Here is a 23,357-nt window from a genome sequence, read left to right as displayed (position 1 = left end):
CCATCCCAGGAACTGGAGATGTGTATGTTTTTCCCTCTCCCTAGGAAGATTCAGGCTGGGGGGTGCGGTAGGGGGAGGTTTGTGCAAACACTCTGTGCACACCACATATATGAACCTATAATGTTCACAGTAGGGCTGCCTTCCCGATGCACTGGCTAGGATGCTTTGGGTTGCAAGTAAGAGAAACCATGAAGAGAATTTATTAATTCAGATGACTAAAGAGTTAAGTTAGGGAAGCCTTCTGAAATGGTTTAATCAGGGGTCTGGCTCCATCTCTGACTCTCTCTGCCCTGCCCACCTTTGTGGGCCCAATTCCTTTTTAGGCTGACTTTCTTACTGGGTTCAAGATGCCTGTGAATAGCAGCCCAGTTGGAATTGAACAGCTAAGTCAAATTTTCTTAACAATTAGTCTAGGGAGAGAAAGACTACTGCTGCCTGTAGCCATTGTGGGGGAGTTCCATGCTTTGTTCTGATTGAATCACCCTAAGGAGCAATCACTATGGGCGTGCCATATACTGTCTGGCTCAGGCTCAAAAACCTATCACTTTGGCAAGTGTGTTGGAATTGGCATACACCACAAGGGACTGCCCCTGGAATTGGATAAGGTCAATCCCACTCACCGATAGTGATTACACAGTGGGGAGGGGGACAAGAGGTGTGGGAAAGACACTCAGTGTCTACCAGAACTTGGTAGCAATTTAAATTTTTTTTTTTTTAAATATAAGGACTACTTGCTAGGCACAAGGCACTAGAGGAGGTATTAAGATATGCAGTTTACAATTTATTAGGTATAAAAAGACAAGATGAAAGAGGTATACAAATGCTAAAACAAAGTACTAGAAAGGTAATGGAGAATGTAAAGGAGAGAGTCAGACTATTTCTGGGTGAGGTGATCAGAAGAGTATCATGTAGAAAATTACTGGAATGAGGTCTTAAAGAATAAGCAGCATTTTAGAGATTACAGGTAGGAAGGGAGGACATTGGAAGCAAGGCAACAGTTGGAGCAAAAGTTCTAGGAGTTGCTGCAAAGGCAGGACGTTACCCCACTACAAAAAGATCTTGGAGTTCAGATGATACCTGAGTAGATAGGATGACCACCCCCACAAAGTTAGGGTGCAAAACAAACCTTTTCTTTTTCTCCTGTAAAAAAAATATAATTAATTAATCAACTCTCGATTTGCATGGTTAGCAGGAACTTCAGAGTCTCCTCCATGGGGTTACTTCACTTGATCTTCTTCAAACCCGAAGACTTACATAGTCCAAGGCAGTGGGTGGGGTTGGTCTGACTTTCATGTGTAAGCAAGGACTACTGGTCTCTGATCAGTCTAGTGGCCATATGAGTCCCCAGGTCTCTGTGGCTCCCCAGGAAAGACAATCCCAGTCCTGTCACCTTGAATTTGGGGAACAGCACTCCCCACCGGTGGTCCATGACCATGATCTTGGAGCTCTGCCCCTCAGTTAAATTCGCAGCTCCTCCACCCTCCCAGGGACTCTGGGTAAGACGTAGTTTGGGGTCTCCATGTGGATGCGTAACTCCCATCTGCTATGCTTCCCTGGGGTCCGCGGCACCAGGAGGCAGGAACTTTTCCCTTCTCAGCTACACCTGCCCTGTAACATTACAGCTTTCTGCACTCCCTTTTATGATTGCCTCCCTGCATACATTTCCCTACCACACACAGTCGCTCCTGGGATCCTTGGGGTGGGGACAACTATGTGAGATGCTTTCCCATGACCACAGTAACTGTCTGACACCTCTGTCATTGGCAGAGAGAAAGAAAATAAAATCCAAAGTTCACTTGCCCGTGGGACCCGCTGCCCTACCCAGACTTGCAGGTTGACTGACACCTTAGTCTCTTCCACAGATTGTTTATTTCACCCAACGGAAGCAACCCTCCTGCACTCTTACTGGAAGTTCACATTGACTTTCAACCTTCTTGGTCATTGGCAAAACGGAGCCCTGTGTGTACCCTTGGTCTGTCCTCTCCTTTAGGTTGGGATTTTTTTTCTTGCAGCCCTCCTACCTGCCTTGATTGACATTCCTGCCTGTAGACAGCTCTTTCTGTTTGAGGGCACACTATTCCTCTCCTTTCTAACTTCCCTTCACAGCCTCACTCTCTTAAACCCCGACCCTGGAAAGCTTAGAAGGACGTGGTGCAAGAGGTTGACACACAAGCAGGCTCTGCTCCTGGTTCTCAGCTTCCAGTGTGTTTGTTACTGCTCTAGTCCATAAACTTGGCCCTGAATCTGGAAACTATTCCTAAACTTAAGTGAATTTTTTAGAAGTTTTAAAAAAGTATTCAGTGACTATTTGAAGGAGAACAAAGTAAAATACATATTGAGCGACTAGGATGGCTGCCCAGACCCACTCGCGAATTTAAGGACAAGAGAATGAATTTCATACTCTTTTCAATTCAGAGGGTGCTCTTTCCCAATTCATGTCATATAACCAGTTATTTCTTCTTAACAACATTAACTTAAAATCACAATTGGGGGTGGGGTTGGCCTGACTTTCACATGCAAACAACAGTTTCCTGGAGCAAGGTAGGGGGTGATGGAAAGAAGGGCATGAAGGACTTTTTGGAGGGAACAAATTCTCCTATATTTTAATTGGGGTGTTGGTTACAAGACATATTCATTTATAAAATTTATAAGCTACAGACTTAAGATCGGTGCATTGTACTGCATATAAATTATATTTCAACTCTTATTTTTTCGCTACTCCTTATAGCTTGTGGGATCTTAATTCCTTGACCAGGGATTGAACCCAGGCCCCTGGCAGTGAAAGTGCTGAGTCCTAGTCACTGGACTGCCAAGGAATTCTATATTTTAATTTTAAAATAGAAAAATTAAACTGATGATTAGGCACACTTGGCCAATGTCCGTATGCGGCAGTATGTTGAAAAGAAACTAATATGGAAAAGAAAAATAATACCCCTACTGTGAGAGTAGACATATGCTACAAGTATAGCCTAAGAAAAGAGAGAGAAAAGCAGAAAACCTTTCAAGCTGGCCGCACTGGGATGCTTCCAGCTGTGGGGATCTGAGCCTCTTCTGTAATAGGCTTAATCACTTCTAATTGTGCAGTCAGCTAATTACAGTCATTAGTCTTGCCTTAGTGGAAAAGGCTTGGGAACCCCTTACATTTATTCCCTTAGTGGACTGGGTTGGACTTTTCTGAGTCCGGTGACCTCCTCAGATTGCGGCCTGTGATGGCGCGTCCCTGGTGCTCCAGAGATGATCCATGTTCACCCTGGGGTGTCTATGCTTACGTGACTAATCTTGGAGCCAGTGAGTCATGGTGTCAGGCCTCAGAGCACATCGAGGGCACTTGTGGGCTCTGCACTGGCACTGCTCTCTTGGTGTGCCAACCCAGCTTTGCTTAGGCCCAAATTAATCACATTTTGAAAACAGGATTATTCATTGCAGCACTGTTTGAAATAGCACAAGGACTGTAACAGTCTGCATGACCATCAGTAGGAGACTGCATAAATAAATTACGGTTCATGCACGTAATGTAATCCTGAAAAAAGAATGAGGATGCTTCTCCATGTACTAATTTGGAAAGAGCTTCAAGCTATACATAATCTTAAATGAAAAAAGAGAATGTAGTGTAGACTGTGACTGTTAGTATAAAATATGAGGTTTTGTGTTTGTATTTGCTTACATATGTCTAAAGAAATTTTGGAAAGAGAAAAAAAATCTTAATAAAAGTGGTTGTATTTGAGTGAAGAGGTTGTAGGGGTGTGGGGACATTGGGTTGGGGAGTGGTTGGGAGAGAGATGGAATAGGGGGAGAATTTTGACAGCAAACCTTTTCAAATAGTTTTTTAAAAAATCATGTGAGTGCATTTCACTAGTGGTAAAGAATCTTCTTGCAATGCAGGAGAAACAGTTTCAATCTCTGGGTCGGGAAAATCCCCTGGAGAAGGAAATAGCAACCCACCTCAGTATTCGTACCTGGGAAATCCCATGGACAGAGAGCCTGGTGGGCTACAGTCCATAGGGTCGCAAAGAGTTGGATGTGACAGAGGTGACTTAGCATGCTCAGTGGAAGGCTAATCTATTAAAATGTTCATAAGTTTATAAAAATAGGAAAAAGTTTTCACCTTATCCAGCATTCTCACACAGTAGTTTGAGAAGGTGTCCTGGGAAACTCATGTACTTAAAAAAGAGTGGAATTTGTTTTAATTCCTACTTTGTTACAGCTAAGGAATAAAATAGATACTAAGTCATTGATTTCCTGTAACAGAGCCCTGGAGGTGTGGGTGTGCACCCAGGGCAGCCTGTGGAGAGGGGTGTGCAGCCTGTGACCCAGTTGCTCAGGCATCTTCCCACTCCTCCTGAGTGAGTGGTTTTGACCATCACACAGTTATGAGTTGTTTTTATTCTTAACCACGTATGGTTTAAAATATACGTGAAATGGTCCAGGAATTGACGAAGATGCTTGCTTGACCAAACTTTAGTCAGGCTCCTGAATATTCTTCTAGGCCCATCTGTGTATTTCCTTGTAAAATCCAGTTTTATCAAGAACCCAGCTAAGTCAGTTTAGCAAGAACCCCCATCTTCCCTATCTGATCACTCTTGATACCTGATCAGGCTGCTCATCTGCCACGATCCCCCAGGTGTGCATTGATAACCGGGGCCCGCCTTCAGCAAGAATCCTTTTTGGTTAATTTAGCTAGAATCGCCTTTACCCTTAATGTTTCCTCTTAGTGATTTTCCATACACTAAGAACTTCCTACTCCAACCCCCAACCCTGCTTCTTGGCTATAAACTCCCATTTGTCCATGCTGTATTCAGAGTTGAGCCCAGTCTCTCTCCCCTCTTCAAATTCCTACTGCAATGGTCCCGTACCTACAGCAATGGCCCTGAATGATGTCTGCTTTACCATCTTTAAACAAGTATCATAAATTCTTTTTTCTTTTACAGAATCAAAAAGAATACTGATGTTGAACACTACTAGGTAATGTAGAGCAAGAAAATCATAATTCCACAAATATGTCTCAGAATCTTTTCTCCAGGCCTGAAAGTTATGATTTATCAACTTCTTAGAAAATTAAGCTTTTTTACTTTAAAATCTAGTGTTAAAGAGAAAATACTGCAACCAGTATACAAATTACTTTTCTGGGTATTATCAATAAAGACTAAACTTTGACTTATTTAGAAATTAAGATGTAATTATTAAGTAAACTAGCTGATTTTTACTATGGGTTAGTAATACCAAGATGATTTATGGACTAGAAACACCATAGCTAATAAATTAGACGAAATTTCAGAAAATGTGGTCCTTTTAAATTTTTTTCATTTCAAAATCTAGCAGTGATTTTCAGGTTATGTATGATAGCAATTTAGAAAAAAAATTGATATCAATACACTATCTTGCCAAATACATATTACAATGTTGGGTTTATCAATCATTTATTAAGTAAAAATAATAACTAAAATTATATAATGTGTACTACATGATAGGCACCATATTATGTACTTTACATATATTAATTCATTAATCCTCAACAACTCTATTACATATAAATACTAGTATTATCTTCATTTTACAAAGGAGGGAACTGAGGCTCGGAAAAGTTTAGTAACTAAGGTTCACAAGTAAGTAGCAGAGTGGGGATTCTAACCCAGACATTCTGGATCCAGGGTCAATGTTCTTAGCCATAAATATTCATTGAGCACTTACTATTGGCCAGGAACTGTTCTAGGTTCTGGAGGTACAACGGTGAACTAAAGAAACAAAGATTTTGCTCTCTAAAACTTACATTCCAGCTGGGGATACAGACAAATAGATAATATGTTTAGTTCAGTTCAACTTAGTCGCTCAGTCATGTCCAACTCTTTGCGACTCCATGGACACAAAAAGCAGCATGCCAGGTTTCTCTGCCCATCACTAACTCCCGGAGCTTACTCAAACTCATGTTCATCGAGTCAGTGATGCCATCCAACCATCTCATCCTCTGTCGTCCTCTTCTCCTCCTGCCCTCAATCTTTCCCAGCAGCAGGGTCTTTCCAAATGAGTCATTTCTTTGCATCAGGTGGACAGAGTATTGGAGTTTCAGCTTCAGCATCAGTCCTTCCAATGAATATTCAGGACTGATTTCCTTTAGGATGGACTGGTTGGATCTCCTCGCAGTGCAAGCGGCTCTCAAGAGTCTTCTCCAACACCACAGTTCAAAAGCATCAATTCTTCGGTGCTTAGCCTTCTTTATGGTCCAACTCTCACATCCATACATGACTACTGGAAAAACCATAGCTTTGACCAGATGGACCTTTGTTGGCAAAGTAATGTCTCTGCTTTTTAATACGCTGTCTAGGTTTGTCATAGCTTTTCTTTCAAGGAGCAAACATCTTTTAATTTCAGGGCTGCAGTTACCATCTGCAGTGATTTTGGAGCCCCCCAAAATAAAGTCTCTCACTGTTGCCATTGTTTTCCCATCTGTTTGCCATGAAGTGATGGGACCGGATGCCATGATCTTAGTTTTCTGAATGTTGGGTTTTAAGCCAACTTCTTCACTCTCCTCTTTCACTTTCATCAAGAGGCTCTTTAGTTCTTCTTTGCTTTCTGCCATAAGGGTGTTGTCATCTGCATATCTGAGGTTATTGATATTTCTCCCAGCAATCTTGATTCCAGCTTGTGCTTCATCTAGCCTGGCATTTCACATGATGTACTCTGCATATAAGTTAAAGGTAAGGTGGTCTGGTATTCCCATCTCTTGAAGAATTTTCCACAGTTTGTTGTGATCCACAGAGTCAAAGGCTTTGGCACAGTCAATAAAGCAGAAGTAGATGTTTTTCTGGAACTCTCTTGCTTTTTTGATGATCCAACAGATGTTGGCATAATATGTTAGGTGATAAAAAAAGTTCTAGGAAGAACTAGAAAGCAAGATAAGGGACTAGAGAGTCCTCTTAGGACAAGTTAAGGAATAGGATGGGTCATATTTTGGAAGGATGATTAGGAAAGCACTCCCCGATGACATTTTGTCAGAGAACCCCATAAAGCATAGGAGTGAGCCAAGAGGATGTCTGTGGGATGAGCATTCCAGGCAAAGTGCAATGTCTCACATGGGACTGTTCTTGGGATGTTAGGAGAATGCTGAAAGAAAGCCTTTTTTGGTTGGAATAAAATTAGAGGAGAGGGCAGTTCAAAATAACATCTGATGCACTTTCCTGGTGGTTCAGTAGTAAAGAATCAACTCGCCAATGCAGAAGACACAGGTTTTGATCCCTGATCTGGGAAGATCCCACTTACCTCAGAGCAACTAAGCCTGTGTGCCACAACTTTTGAGCCTGTGCTCTAGAGCCCAGGAACTGAAACTATTGGGCCCATGTGCTGCAACGACTGAAGGCTGAGTGCCCTAGAGCCTGTGCTCTGCAACAAGAGGAGCCGCCGCAATGAGAAGCCTACACATCACAACAAAGAGCAGCCGCTGCTAGGGACTAGAGAGAAGTCTGGCAGCTAGCATAGCCAAAAACAAACAAACAAATAAAATGATTTTTTAAAAACTCCATAAATGTTTAAAAGATACCTGGCGGTAAGATCATGCTGGGTCTTGTAAAGCAATGCAATGGTTTTGGATTTCATTCTGAGATGAGAAACCATCACAGGGGTTTGAGTTTAGAAATCACATGATCTGACTTTTCCTTTCCAACAAAGAGACAAACAGAAAAGGATCACTGTAAGGGGATTTTTGGGAACAACACCAGTTCATTGGCTATTTAGAATAATTCAGGTGAAAAAATATGTTGGTTTGAACTAGGGTGGCAGTGATACTGAGGCAAAAATCGGCTGATTCAGGGAGTATTTTGTAGATAGAGTAGAAGAATTTGCTCATGGATTTGATGTGAGGTATGAAAGAAAGAGTGGACATGGAGAATGCCAGGGTTTTGGGTCTGAGCACTGAATGAAGGTCATTTATTTGAGGCAGGGTCTTAAGGAAGGAGCAGGAATGGGGTGGTAGATCAAGGGTTCAGTTTTGGACACTCTTTTGAGTTTATTACCTAGTGGACACCATAGTGAAGATCCTTATAGTATGAAAAAGAGGTCAATGCCTGAGATTACAAATTTGGAAGTTTTCAGGTTATGCGAAGTGGATGAGCTCACTCAGATAGTGGGTGTAGACAGAGAAGGGGGTACAAGGATTGAGTCCTGAGGCCCTCCAACATTTACAAGTTAAGATGATGAGGAAGAGCAGCAATTGCAACTGAGGCTAAAAGGCTGGTTCTCAGAAAGATAGACAGGAGAGTATAATGTTCCAGGGGCTAAACTGACAAAACTTTCAAGAGTGAGTGGAAATGGCAAAGGAAGCGCATTTGAAAATTCTGTCTCCACAAAAAAAATTACAAAACTGGCAAAAATATCCAAAATCTTCTTTTCAGAACTCTGCAGGAGTGTTTATTAAAGAAAATGGCTGAACTAGGGAGTAGTTTGAAATATAACAGTTGACATTCCCGGTTCAAACTGGCTAAGGGAGCATAATAGAGCTGGAACTTTTCAAAGCCAGTTCTCAGAGAATTGTCATTATTCTACTTGTCTGGTACTTCTCTGGAAAACACCACTTGCAAGGCTGTCTGTGACCTGACTTGAGCTTATTCAGTATGAAAAGCATTTTTTCCCAGGAAGCATTTGTTAAAAAAAAAAAAATTACAGACATGTGTTTTATCTTTGCAGCTGCCTGAGATAGTGGATCACAGTTGAGACAAATAATAGACTGTCTAAAAAGCTTAAGGAGAGCTGAGGAATGAGATATCCACAGGGACTGTGAAAAACTGACCTATTCTTGGAACTCTAGAAGGCCACACACATGGCAGGGCTGGGCACGTGCTTAGGGAAGGCCCTAAGATCTCACCTGTGACTGTGAGACTCTGCACAAGCAGGAAGTTAGATTGAGGAAGAGTTGTCAACTGCCTGGTTGAGTGTTGAAAGCATGCCCCAACATGCACACAGAGTCTCTCAACAAACACTGGATGATTTATTAGTTCCAGGTATTTAAGGAAATCTGTCTTATCATTAGTTGACCTTAACTGAGTAGAGACATCAGGGGCCATACACAACAAAATCGGACTTTATAGAATTAGTTCAGAAAAATCACTAAACAAAGAACAATAAGCAGCAACAATAACAAACCCTGGGTTTATATGCAAATGATGTCTCACCAAATAAGGAATATAAAAAGATAGACATTATAAAGAAAATAGTCAAATAGAAGCTTTAGAGTTGAAAAATATAATAATTAAAATGAAAAATTTACTACAAGAGCTCAACATAGGATTTGTACAGGCAAGAGAAAGAATCAATGGACTTGAAAACAAGAACCAATTCAGATGATCCAGTTTGAAGAAAAGAAAGAGAGAGAGAAAAAAGAATTTTTTAGAAATTAGCAGAGCCTCAGAAATCTGTGGGATGTCATCAAATATAGCTTCATACATAGAGTGGGAGTTCTAGAAGGTAAAGAGAAAAAAGGGGAACAGGAAAAGTATTTAGAGGAAATAATGGCAGAAAACTCCCCAATTTTGATAAAAAAAATTAGTCTATATGTCCAAAAAGCACAGTGAACTCCACATAAATCCACACTAAACTCAGATAGGATAAACACAGGGCTTTCCTGATGGTCAGATGGTAAAGAATCTGTCTGCAATACAGGGGACCCGGTTCGATCCCTGGGTTGGGAAGATCCCCTGGAGGAGGGCATGGCAACCCACTCCAGTATTCTTACCTGGAGAATTCCATGGGCAGAGGAGCCTTGTGAGCTACAGTCCATGGTCTTTCAAAGAGTTGGGCATGACTGAGGGATGAACACACACACACACACACACACACACACGATGAACACCTAGACACATGATAATCAAACTGTTCAAAGAGAGAGAATCTTGAAAATAGCAAGAAAAAAGCAACTCACAAAGCATCAGGCACAAAGATCCTTAATAAGATTAACATCTCATTTCTCATCAGACGCATGGAAGACAGAAGGCTGTGGCATGATATATTTAAAGTACTGAAGGAAGAAAACCCTGCCAGTCCAACATTCTATATAAATAAACAAAACCACGGTCATTCATCACTAGTTTATACACTCTGTAAGAAAGAAAGAGTGTCCATCAGGCAGAGATAAAAGAACAATAACTCAAATCTGCATGATGAAATATAGAAAATGGTGAAAGAAACTATACAGGTAAACATAGAAAGGGCAGCAAAGGTCTATTTCTGTTGGTAATTTCACCTGATTTTTAAAAATCACTGCAGGGACTTCCCTGGTGATCCAGTGGTTGAGAGTCTTCTTTGCAATTCAGGGGACATGGGTTCGACCCCTGGTCGGAGAACTAGGACCCCACACGCTGCAGAGCAACTGGGACCACGCATGACCACTGGAGAGCCCACATGGCACAACTAGAGAGTACATGCATGGCAACGGAAGCTCCTACATGACTTGACAAAGATCCCGAGTGCCGCAGCTGAGACCAATGCAGCCAAATAAAATAAAGTAACTGCATAAAGCAACAATGATAAATCTGTGGGGGTGGGCATACCATGAACAGAGATATAAGTTGTATGATAACAGCACAAAAGAAGGGGGAGAATGAGCCATATGTGTGTGTGTATATATATATATATAAAATATACAAAGTTTTTGTATATTATTGAAATTATATTTTTGAAATTATTATTGAAATTTTGAACTAGAGCATTATGTTAATTATACCTCAGGCAATGGCTAAGAAAAAAAGCAGGGAGTGATCAATTGTGTCAAATGCTGCTGATAGAGATCTATCTATGATGAAATCTGAGGACTGACTGCTTGATTTGGCAACATGAAGGTCACTGGTGAGCAGGGTAGGGTGTAAAGCAGACTAGATTGGTCCAAGTAGAATGGAAGAAGAGGGGGAGAAAATTATTTTTTCTTAAAAAAGAAAAAGATAATTCTTTCATGAGTTTGCTGAAAATGGGAGAAGAGAAATGGAAGTGGGATGAAGAGTGAGAGATAGTTAACAGGTTTGTGTGCTGATAACAATAATTGAGCAGAGTGAGAAAAATTGATAATTGCCTTCTCTGTCACTGTTATTAAGGAAGACATTTTGAGATCAGAGGGGAATTATTACAGCACCTTGCTTCTTACCCAAATGTCCCAGGAATTGGCATCTTTGGTTATTGGGAGAATATGTCTATATATACGTGTGTATGTATGTATACACATATTTATGTGTATTGAATAACACTGTATTAATATATTATGCCCACTAGAAAAGATAAAAATCAAATTTTTAGAGGTTTAAGATAAATTTGGAAAAAAAAAGTCAATAAATAAGATGGTGTATCATATAATCACTAACACCTCAGGCACTCAGAGCAAGGTACATAGTGAATAAAATCCATGCTTCAATTGACTTTTTGCTAATTTTGAATTTTCTGGCTTTTTATCAGCTACAGTTAGATTCATCCTTGCTCTTACTTTGTAGTGAGTTTATACCTAGAAGAGTAGTAATGATCTTTCTTTGTTTTCTTGTTGTTCACCCTGCCTGCATTAGTATTATCTTTCAACTGAGGGGTTTTTTTTTTTTTTGGCCCAATTTCTTTTTTAACTTTTTTATGGAGAATTTCAAACAAACACAGAATATGAACCCTAACATATCCATCATTCTCCTTCTTCAGTGATCAACTCATGACCTCTCAGCCCTGTAGTATTTTGTAGTATTTTGAAGCTAATCCCACATATTGTATGATTTCACCTGGAAATAATTCAGTCTGTATATCTAAAACACAAGGACTCTTAAAAAAAAAAGAAAGAAAAAACCACCTAACTACTATGCCACTAGCATAACTAAAAAATAATTTGAAGGAATCTTTAACTTGAAGTAATGGACGAATCTTGGCAATAAAAATCAGGTCAGGAAAGAAATGTGTTTTTAGCATAAAAAGCTGAGGTCATTAATTCACAAGGCGTAAGACTGAAATAATATCAATCTGATGAAGATTCCCTCTTTGCATAAACTAGTTGGGGGTTTCTTCTCCAGTAAACTAGAGTGGTGGTCTCTGATGAAAAACTAATGTTTATGGTAGTGGATTATGCTGGTCTTCAGGTACTCTGTGTGTGCTAGGTTATTCAGCAGTCACTCTTTGTGACCCTATGGACTGTAGCCCACCAGGCTCCTCTGTCCATGGGATTCTCCAGGCAAGAATACTGGAGTGGGTTGCCATGCCCTCCTCCAGGGGATCTTCCCTACCCAGGGATCCAAGCCTGTCTTGACTTCTGTATTGGAAGGCGAGTTTTTGTTTTGTTTCTTACCTCTAGTGTCACCTGGGAAGAGAAAAGTTAACCCTGGCATTGCTAGCAGAGTGAGACTGAATTGGCCTGGAAGCAACCAATTCCTTCCCACAAGGAACCACATCCTCTCTCCACTTTCAAAGGCAGAAGCTGGAGCTGATGAAAATCACATCCTCATCCAAGTGAAGTCTGATGGAGGTAGGATCTATATTGTACATTACAGGAAGGGATGAACCAGGGACTCCACCATCCCATGGGCAATGATGGAGGGTCACTAAGCTGGCAGGAGTTGAAGGAACGTAGGCGGCCGGGAGGAGCAACCTGACCTTCAAGGAGTGGTGGCTGCATGGGCTCAGGAGGGCCTAGAGGAGCTATCCCACGTTGAAGGTCAGGAAGGGTGGTGGTGAGGAGATACACCTAGTCCAAGGTAAGGAGCAGTGGCTGCACTTTGCTGGAGCAGCCGTGAAGAGATACCCCACGCCCAAGGTAAGAGAAACCCAAAGAAGATGGTAGGTGTTACAAGAGGGCATCAGAGGGCAGACACACTGAAAACATACTCACAGAAAACTACTCAATCTAATCACACTAGGACCACAGCCTTGTCTAACTCAATGAAACTAAGCCATGCCCTCGGGGCAACCCAAGCCAGGCGGGTCATGGTGGAGAGGTCTGACAGAATGTGGTCCACTGGAGAAGGGAATGGCAAACCACTTCAGTATTCTTGCCTTGAGAACCCCATGAACAGTATGAAAAGGCAAAATGATAGGATACTGAAAGAGGAACTCCCCAGGTCAGTAGGTGTCCAATATGCTACTGGAGATCAGTGGAGAAATAACTCCAGAAAGAATGAAGGGATGGAGCCAAAGCAAACACAATACCCAGCTGTGGATGTGACTGGTGATAGAAGCAAGGTCTGATGCTATAAAGAGCAATATTGCATAGGAACCTGGAATGTCAGGTCCATGAATCAAGGCAAATTGGAAGTGGTCAAACAAGAGATGGCAAGAGTGAACGTCGACATTCTAGGAATCAGCAAACTAAAATGGACTGGAATGGGTGAATTTAACTCAGATGACCATTATATCTACTACTGCAGGCAGGAATCCCTCAGAAGAAATGGAGTAGCCATCATGGTCAACAAAAGAGTCTGAAATGCAGTACTTGGCTGCAATCTCAAAAACGACAGAATGATCTGTTCGTTTCCAAGGCAAACCATTCAACATCACAGTAATCCACGTCTATGCCCCAACCAGTAACGATGAAGAAGCTGAAGTTGAACGGTTCTATGAAGACCTACAAGACCTTTTAGAACTAACACCCAAAAAAGATGTCCTTTTCATTACAGGGGACTGGAATGCAAAAGTAGGAAGTCAAGAAACACCTGGAGTAACAGGCAAATTTGGCCTTGGAATGTGGAATGAAGCAGGGCAAAGACTAATAGAGTTTTGCCAAGAAAATGCACTGGTCATAGCAACCCTCTTCCAACAACACAAGAGAAGACTCTACACATGGACATCACCAGATGGTCAACACCAAAATCAGATTGATTATATTCTTTGCAGCCAAAGATGGAGAAGCTCTATACAGTCAACAAAAACAAGACCAGAAGCTGACTGTGGCTCAGATCATGAACTCCTTATTGCCAAATTCAGACTGAAATTGAAGAAAGTAGGGAAAACCGCTAGACCATTCAGGTATGACCTAAATCAAATCCCTTATGATTATACAGTGGAAGTGAGAAATAGATTTAAGGGCCTAGATCTGACAGATGGAGAAAGCAATGGCACCCCACTCCGGTACTCTTGCCTGGAAAATCCCATGGACGGAGGAGCCTGGTAGGCTGCAGTCCATAGGATCACTAAGAGTCGGACACGACTGAGCGAGTTCACTTTCACTTTTCACTTTCCTGCATTGGAGAAGGAAATGGCAACCCACTCCAGTGTTCTTGCTTGGAGAATCCCAGGGACGGGGGAGCCTGGTGGGCTGCCGACTATGGGGTTGCACAGAGTCAGACATGACTGAAGCGACTTAGCAGCAGCAGCAGCAGCAGCAGATCTGATAGACAGAGTGCCTGATGAACTATGGAATGAGGTTAGTGACATTGTACAGGAGACAGGGATCAAGACCATCCCCATGGAAAAGAAATGCAAAAAGGCAAAATGGCTGTCTGGGGAAGCCTTACAAATAGCTGTGAAAAGAAGAGAGGCGAAAAGCCAAGGAGAAAAGGAAAGATATAAGCATCTGAATGCAGAGTTCCAAAGAATAGCAAGAAGAGATAAGAAAGCCTTCTTCAGTGATCAATGCAAACAAATAGAGGAAAACAACAGAATGGGAAAGACTAGAGATCTCTTCAAGAAAATTAGAGATACCAAGGGAACATTTCATGCAAAGATGGGCTCGATAAAGGACAGAAATGGTATGGACCTAACAGAAGAAGATATTAAGAAGAGGTGGCAAGAATACACAGAAGAACTGTACAAAAAAGATCTTCACAACCCAGATAATCATGATGGTCTCAAATCACTCACCTAGAGCCAGACATCCTGGAATGTGAAGTCAAGTGGGCCTTAGAAAGCATCACTATGAAAAAAGCTAGTGGAGGTGACAGAATTCCAGTTGAGCTATTTCAAATCCTGAAAGATGATGCTGTGAAAGTGCTGTACTCAATATGCCAGCAAATTTGGAAAACTCAGCAGTGGCCACAGGACTGGAAAAGGTCAGTTTTCATTCCAATCCCAAAGAAAGGCAATGCCAAAGAATGCTCAAACTACCGCACAATTGTACTCATCTCACACGCTAGTAAAGTAATGCTCAAAATTCTCCAAGCCAGGCTTCAGCAGTATGTGAACCATGGACTTCCAAATGTTCAAGCTGGTTTTAGAAAAGGCAGAGGAACCAGAGATCAAATTGCCACCATCCACTGGATAATGGAAAAAGCAAGAGAGTTCCAGAAAAACATCTTTCTGCTTTATTGACTATGCCAAAGTCTTTGACTGTGTGGATCACAATAAACTGTGGAAAATTCTGAAAGACATGGGAATACCAGACCACCTGACCTGCCTCTTGAGAAATCTGTATGCAGATCAGGAAGCAACAGTTAGAACTGGACATGGAACAACAGACTGGTTCCAATAGGAAAAGGAGTACGTCAAGGCTGTATATTGTCACCCTCTTATTTAACTTCTATGCAGAGTACATCAGGAGAAACGCTGGACTGGAAGAAACACAGCTGGAATCCAGATTGCCGGGAGAAATATCAATAACCTCAGATATGCAGATGACACCACCCTTATGGCAGAAAGTGAAGAGCAACTAAAAAGCCTCTTGATGAAAGTGAAAGAGGAGAGCAAAAAAGTTGGCTTAAAGCTCAACATTCAGAAAACTAAGATCATGGCATCTGGTCCCATCACTTCATGGGAAATAGATGGGGAAACAGTGGAAGCAGTGTCAGACTTTATTTTTCTGGGCTCCAAAATCACTGCAGATGGTGACTGCAGCCATGAAATTAAAAGACGCTTACTCCTTGGAAGAAAAGTTATGACCAACCTAGATAGTATATTGAAAAGCAGAGACATTACTTTGCCGACTAAGGTCCGTCTAGTCAAGGCTATGGTTTATCCTGTGGTCATGTATGGTTGTGAGAGTTGGACTGTGAAGAAGGCTGAGCGCCGAAGAGTTGATGCTTTTGAACTGTGGTGTTGGAGAAGACTCTTGAGAGTCCCTTGGACTGCAAGGAGATCCAACCAGTCCATTCTGAAGGAGATCAGCCCTGGGATTTCTTTGGAAGGAATGATGCTAAAGCTGAAACTCCAGTACTTTGGCCACCTCATGAGAAGAGTTGACTCATTGGAAAAGACTCTGATGCTGGGAGGGATTGGGGGCAGGAGGAGAAGGGGACGACAGAGGATGAGATGGCTGGATGGCATCACTGACTCCATGGACATGAGTCTGAGTGAACTCCGGGAGATGGTGATGGACAGGGAGGCCTGGCGTGCTGTGATTCATCGGGTCCCAAAGAGTCGGACACGACTGAGCGACTGAACTGAACTGAGGCAGTTAAGGGAACAGTTAGCTTGGGAGGGAGCAATGAATACCCTTTGAAGCCCTAAATAGGAGCTGGAACTTTCTCTTCAGTGTGCTAAAAGGGAGCCACTTTCCTATTCAAGGCAAGGTCCCAATTAGCCCTGTACTATTTGTGGCAGTTCCTTGAAACTTGTTAAAAACTCCTTAATTATCTCTCAGAAAAATATGTTGTGTTTTGTGTGGAGAAGATTGGGGGGTTGGGGCAGCAGAACTTGGACTGGCAAGAAAGTATATGAATGTTCCTGCAGAGGAGATCAGCACCCTAATGATCAGGCCATGGAAATTCATAGTTCCCCCACCCAGGACCCGCAGGCTCTGTTCTGCCCTGCAGGGTACATGTTGCCACAGCTCTGGTCCAAACTGTGAAGTTAGGTTCACATCTGGATTCTGTTATTTTTAATACCCAGCCCCCCATTTCTTCCTTGGAAAATTTCATGGACAGAGGAGCCTGGTGGGCTCCATGGGGTGTGAAGAGTTGGACACAACTGAGGGACTAACATACTTCACACTTCTTTTTTTCACTTCTCCCCCTCCTTCATTTCAGGCGTCAGCATACAATGGCTTTCAAGTTTTCTGACTAACAATAAAAATAAGCCAGTTTCATTAGAAGGTTGAGATTAACATATACAGACTACTATATATAATTAACAAGGACCTACCATATAGCATAGGGAAGTCTACTCAATACTCTATAATGACCTATAATGGAAAAGAATCTGAACACAACATGCTAAATCAACTATTCAGTTCAGTTCAGTTGCTCAGTCGTGTTTGACTCTTTGTGACCCCATGAACCACAGCATGCCAGGCCTCCCTGTCTATCACCAACTCCCGAGTCCACCCAAACCCATGTCCGTTGTGTCGGTGATGCCATCCACCATCTCATCCTCTGTCATCCCCTTCTCCTGCTGCCCTCAATCTTTCCCAGCATCAGGGTCTTTTCAAATGAGTCAGTTCTTCACATCAGGTGGCCAAAGTATCGGAGTTTCAGCTTCAACATCAGTCCCTCCAATGAACACCCAGGACTGATCTCCTTTAGGATAGACTGGTTGGATCTCCTTGCAGTCCAAGGGACAAGGGACTCTCAAGAGTCTTCTCCAACACCACAGTTCAAAAGCATCAATTATTCGGCATTCAGCTTTCTTTATAGTCCAACTCTCACATCCATATATGACTACTGGAAAAACCATAGCCTTGACTAGGCCTCTGTTGGCAAAATAATGTCTCTGCTTTTTAATATGCTGTCTAGATTGGTCATAACTTTCCTTCCAAGGAGCAAGTGTCTTTTAATTTCATGGCTGCAATCACCATCTGCAGTGATTTTGGAGCCCAGAAAAATAAAGTCAGCCACTGTTTCCACTGTTTCCCCATCTATTTGCCATGAAGTGATGGGACCGGATGCCACGATTGTAGTTTTCTGAATGTTGAGCTTTAAGCCAACTTTTTCACTCTCTTCTTTCACTCAACTATATTTCAATATAAAACTTTAAAAAATAAACTAGCTTGCATAATGTTACATTTTAATTCCTCAAAATCGGCTCAGCACAAAGGACAATGCTTTGACTTGAATATTTCTCTTTATGATCAGGGAATGGAAACTGTCAGTTGGGGCTCGGGTCTGAAACACTGGTTGACGCGGAGACCTGGGTCCACTCCGCTTCAGTCCACGCACTTCCTTCCGGGGTAGCTCCGGGTGGGCCGCGGGGTCCCCTCCAGCTCCTTCCACGTGCTGGTGGGGCCCCGCTACCTAGGGCCCCCTAGAGGACACAGGCAAATAACCCCAAACACTTTGGGGCCACTGCTAGGGCGAGCCGGCCTGGGGCTTGGGAGGCCGGCCAACGCTGCCAGCCCAAAGCGAAACGCAAGTGGGCGGGGCCGGGCGCCGGAGGCGGACGTGCATTCAGCAGGCCCGCAAGGCTTCCCAGCTCTGTGAGTCCCTTCTGGGGAACCGGGAGAGGGCTCCTCTCCTCATTACATAACGGCCGGGGCAGAGCGGGGCCGCTGTAGTCGCGACGGCTCCTTCCTCCGCCTCTAGAAAGCCCGGGGAGTACCAGCCCGGGACGAGACAGCCGACACAGCCGACAGCGGTCACCGCAGCTGCGTTTGCCGTCCCGTCTGGAGAAGGCAGAGGTCTCTCTAAACCCAACGCATGGTCTTCAGTCCGGCTTTTACAACTAGGGGAGAGGGCAGCAGCGAGGGGGAGAATGGGAGGGGCCCTGCGCGCTGAGGAGGCCTCCCATTGGCTCCTCTCTCTCTGCTCTCAGACCCCATTGGCCGCGGGTCGAGCGCACGGGCCGAGCACGCTGCCCCGCGACGCGCGGCGTTGGGCTGAGGCGGCGGCGCAGCCAATGGGAGTGGCCCGCGGGGCAGGGCTGAGGGCTCTGGGTCTCCGGGCGCGGGCGAGTTGGTAAACAGATCCGGAGCGCGTGCCAGGCGCCAGCGCTGAGGCGAGCGCGCGGAGGTTGCGCGAAGGTGACCGCGGATCCTAGCTTCCTGCAGCCGGGTAAGGCTGCTGCCCGCCGGCCGCCGCGTGCCCTGGGCGCCGTCTGCCTGAGGCCAGAGCAGGGCTAACCTCCCGCTTGGGCCCTTCTTGCACCCTCAAGTGACAGCGCGGCTTCCCCTTTGCGAGTTTCATTTGCCCCGAGTTCCGGGCCACGGCACAGTGGGCCCGCTTCAGAATGCAGGGTGGGCGCCTACGGCTGTCTGCTACCCCCGTTCCCACAGCCCATATCTGTCTCGGGAAGGGTGCGAAGGCTGCGTGCCAAAGCCTTGGGTCCTCGGAACTCGCCTAGCAGCCCTGGTGACCTGATGCCTTGTTTCTTGGTCGCCAGTGCTGCTTTCCTGCCTCGCTTTCTTACCATGACATTTCTCTTCATGCCTAGACCCCTTTGCACTGTCTCAAGGGGCGCTAATTGTCCCTGGCCTGAGGTTTGTGTCAGAACGTTGACGCCCTTGGCCCTAGCCAGCTGTTGGGTTTCATTGGTGAGGGTTTTGTGTGAACATGGGAATGAGGGTCCTTTTTGGTTCTGTTCTCTGTTGGCCTTTCTTCGGCCCATCCTCTTGCTTCTTCAAACACTGGGGTTCTTGTCAATGGTCGTGCCTTTCCCCAGTGCCTGCCCCTCTGCCAAACGGAGGCCGGTCCTCCCATGTACCTTGTGGGATGGGGAATGCTGCTGGGGGGCAGGTCTGGATGCTGGAACTCTCCATTTGGATGACAGGTGCCAGTCCTCTGAAGGGTGAGCGGCTTCTGTGCAGCCTTTCATCCTGGGTAGGGCCTGCAGCCCACTGGGAAACTCGTCCATGCTCACTTGGGCCTTGGGTGTGCGTGACAGAAGACTGAAGAGTTGGACCTGCTAGGTCTAACTTGTTGTTAAAGGATTTGAGCGTGCATGATGCCAGCTTGCCAGTTGTTATGCTGGCAGGAGGGCCCATCTCTGGAGAAGGTACAAAGCGGGAGGGCCGGGGGGAACTGGTGATTCTCAGGGGAAACACCTTTATGATTGATGACGGCTTTGGGTATTTTCAACTTTGCAAATGATGCAGACAAAACAGGGTTATGATTTTGGGCCTGACCTTGGATAACTCAAAGGAAAAATGAACTAAGGTGGTCTGAATGCTTCCCTGTGTGTCACATAAGCCAGGGTTTCTCAATTTTCAGCAGCATCCCTGGCCTCTATCCATTAGATGCTAGTAGTACCCTGCTCATCTTCCCCCACTAGTTGTGACAACCAAAAATGTCTCCACACATTGCCAGATGTCTCCTGGAGGACTCAGTCAACCTTGGTTGAGAACCACAGAGATAAAACTGTAAGAGTCTTCCCGTGCTGCCAGAGGCCCCCTGGGACCTGTCCACGAGTAGCTGAGAAGTTTAGATAGCAGATAGCATTGTGCTCTCTGTCCTAAACCAATGATAGAAGCCATGTTGGTTGGGCTTCAAGGGAATTTCCTTACCCCCTGCTCCACATCGGGGGATAGGAGTGAGATAGGAGGTTAGAAACCTATGGGCATTAGCTGAATGCATGGCAGAGACTGAATCCAGAATACAAAAGAAGTGGGGATGCATACTAAGTCGCTTCAGTCGTGTCCGACTCTTTTCGACCCTATGCACTGTAGCCTCCTCTGTCCATGGGATTCTCCAGGTAGGACTACTGGAATGGGTTGCCATGCCCTTCTCCAGGGGATCTTCCCAACCCAAGGATCCAGCCCAGGTTTCATGTCTCCTGTATTGGCAGGTGGGTTCTTTACCACTAGCGCCACCTGGGAAGTCCAAAAGAAGTGGGAGACTTGTGGTTTCTGTCTTTGGGGATTTTGCAAGACTGTGGGAGATATGCATGTGAAATAACCATGAGGTGGTTTGTAAACCGTGAGCAAAGAAGTTTAAGCTGTCAGTGCTGACTGAAAGGCCAGTTCAGTTTTCCATAAGTGGCTTTTGCAAAGGGATACTTTGCTCATCCTCACTTATTTACTAAGACATCTATTACGTTTTATGATGTGAGAGGAGGCTAGGCCCATGTCTGCAGAGAGAAAGTGTCTGCATTTCAAACATATATGTGGGTGTATTTACTTGTACCATGTACTCCTCCAGAAAGAGGCTACCCAGAAATGTACTGGTGCAGAATGGACACATGTACCATTTGTAGAATGCTTTTACAGTTGATTAAAGCATCAGAGACAGTGTCAGAGACAATGAGCCATTTGTTTTTGCAGGGAAAGTCACTTTACTTCTGAGTCTAGAGTTTGTCTTCACTTTAACCCAGAATTTATGCCCCAAATTCCAAAGTCCCAAACTGACGGGGATGCAGAAAAGCGAAGAAACAATGGTAATTGGACAGGAAAAACACCCCAAGTCCCTATCGTGGATTTCCTTTTCTTGTCATTGATTGGTCCTATGGGGATGTATCAGGATTTTCCCATAACACTCCTTGGTTTATTAGGGGTTCTTTTGGGTACCCTTTCTTGCCTGTAGAACAGAATCTGGACAGGGAGGTCAGTCTTCCTTTCTCAAAAAGAAGTTTAGAGAAGCTTATTATTGGGAAGCTCCAAACTCGGCAGGATGATTTTCCATCAAGAGCTGTGGACACTGAGTCATTATCTTTGTCAGTTGAAACAAGAGCTGTGTGCAAAATTAGACAGGAATATTTAGATAGAGAGTTGTCTTGATCTGACAGTGGCATCTGGAAATAGTTCCAGCATTCTTGCTAAACAACAGCCAGGAACTTGGGAGAGCCAGAGAAAGAGCCGGTGGGAGGGGGGAATGTGAGGGTCCTGCTCCATTAGGAGTTGTGCCCATGCAGGGAGAGGGGGTAGTGGGAATGGGGTCCGCTGACTCTGAAGCAGGGTCAGGACCCTGAGTGGGGTGCATCTGGGTGGGCTTCTCCGCACAACTTTCAAACCTGAGTGGTCTGTTAACAAGCATGTTGTTCACTGTGGGGTTATAGGCTCCTGAGCTCTTGACCTTTTTGCTTTGAGGTCATGGGCCTACAGTATATTTAAAGTTGGAAATGATCCTGAAAAAAATCTTTTTGTTCTTCATCCTTGAATATGATTTATTTTTTTTGGTTCTGTCCATGCAGAGAAGGATTCATGAGAAAGTTGAGAGTTTTTCGCTCAACTTGCCATTTCAGAGTATTGTAGATTCTCTTGTGGTGAATAGTGACTGAGTTCTTGTCTCCAGGGCCCTCAACTTGCTTTCAAAAACATTGTCCCGTTTCCTTCTGGGTGGAGGGAGAGGGGCTGCGTTTGGTCCAAACTTGGGAAATCGTGTGTACCCTAAGGGTTGGTGCCCCTCCATGTCCTGCCCTGAAGAAAAGCCCTCTGTGACATTGTGGGTGGGCTTCCCAGGGGGCACTAGTGGTAAAGAACCCACCTGTCAACACAGGAGATGTAGGAGATGTGGGTTCGATCCCTGGATTGGGAAGATCCCTTGGAGGAGGGCATGGCAACCCACTCCAATATCCTTGCCTGGAGAATCCCATGGACAGAGGAGCCTGGTGGGCTACAGTCCATGGGGTTACAAAGAGTCGGACATGACTGAGCACTTTTGCAGCAACAGCAGCAGCTGGTTATTTACTCCTTGTTGAACAAGTATCAGTTGACTGTATGCCTTGAGTCTGGCATTGGGAATATAAAACTGAGCAGTTCTCTGGGTCCCTGGCCTCTGGGAATTGTAATAAGGGGTATGCAGATACCACCTAAACATCCTCAGTGTGGTTTGGACTAGGGGCTCTTGAGTGAGACCACTTCTGGCTAGTGACTCTTGGAGAAGGCATATTAACTGGAACACTGAGGATGAGCAGGATTTTAGCAGAAAGAGGCAGGAATGTAGAGGAGTGAGGGGCCAGTGCTTCCCAGACTCTATGCTGAAGGCCAGGTTTTATTTTTTTCCCGATTTGCTGCAGACTAGTACTTTTGTAAAACACACTAAAAGTGTCATCAGTTTAGTTCAGTTGCTCAGTCATGTCCGATTCTTTGAGACCCCATGGACCGCAGCACGCCAGGCTTCCCTGTCCATCACCAACTCCTGGAGCATACTCAAACTCATGTCCATCGAGTTGGTGATGCCATCCACCCATCTCATCCTCTGTTGTCCCCTTCTCCTCCCACCTTCAATCTTTCCCATCATCAGGGTCTTTTCCAGTGAGTCAGTTCTTCACATCATGGCAGTGCTAAATTGCTGTGAGGATTTCTGAGTGCTTGTGCTTAGTCACTCAGTCGTGTCCGGCTCTTTGCAACCCCATGGACTCCTTTGTCTATGGGGATTCTCCAGGCAAGAATACTGGAGTCGGTTGCCGTGCCCTCCTCCAGGGAATCTTCCCAACCTAGGGATAGAACTCAGGTCTTCCACATTGCAAGCGAATTCTTGACCATCTGAGCCATCACCAGGGAAGCCCAAGAATGCTGGAGTGGGTGGCCTTTCCCTTCTCCAGGGGAACTTCCTGATCCAGGAATCTAACTGGGGTCTCCTGCATTACAGGCAGATTCTTTACCAGCTGAGCTACCAGGGAAGCCT

At 44.4% G+C, this 23,357-nt stretch overlaps 1 protein-coding gene across 3 annotated transcripts in view; it reads left to right on the top strand.

Annotated features, from left to right (window-relative positions):
• Positions 1-18,230: 18,230 nt before the first annotated feature.
• The window catches only part of COQ8A (coenzyme Q8A), a 47,555-nt gene continuing 42,428 nt past the window's right edge, over positions 18,231-23,357 (top strand). Inside the window, exon 1 of one of the 3 annotated variants that reach the window (XM_040263641.1) lies at positions 18,231-18,277. The gene's annotated coding sequence lies outside the window, so the exon portion shown is untranslated. Of the gene's footprint in view, positions 18,278-18,689; positions 18,852-19,571; positions 19,792-23,357 lie in introns of those variants that run through there. The other 2 variants (XM_040263640.1, XM_040263642.1) reach the window with 2 other exon arrangements.

Source organism: Oryx dammah, unplaced genomic scaffold, assembly GCF_014754425.2.
Source record: "Oryx dammah isolate SB20612 unplaced genomic scaffold, SCBI_Odam_1.1 HiC_scaffold_21, whole genome shotgun sequence".
Classification (NCBI taxonomy): domain Eukaryota; kingdom Metazoa; phylum Chordata; class Mammalia; order Artiodactyla; family Bovidae; genus Oryx; species Oryx dammah.
The sequence above is the reverse complement of the archived record's forward strand: the minus strand, read 5'-3'. Positions and strand labels throughout refer to the sequence as shown.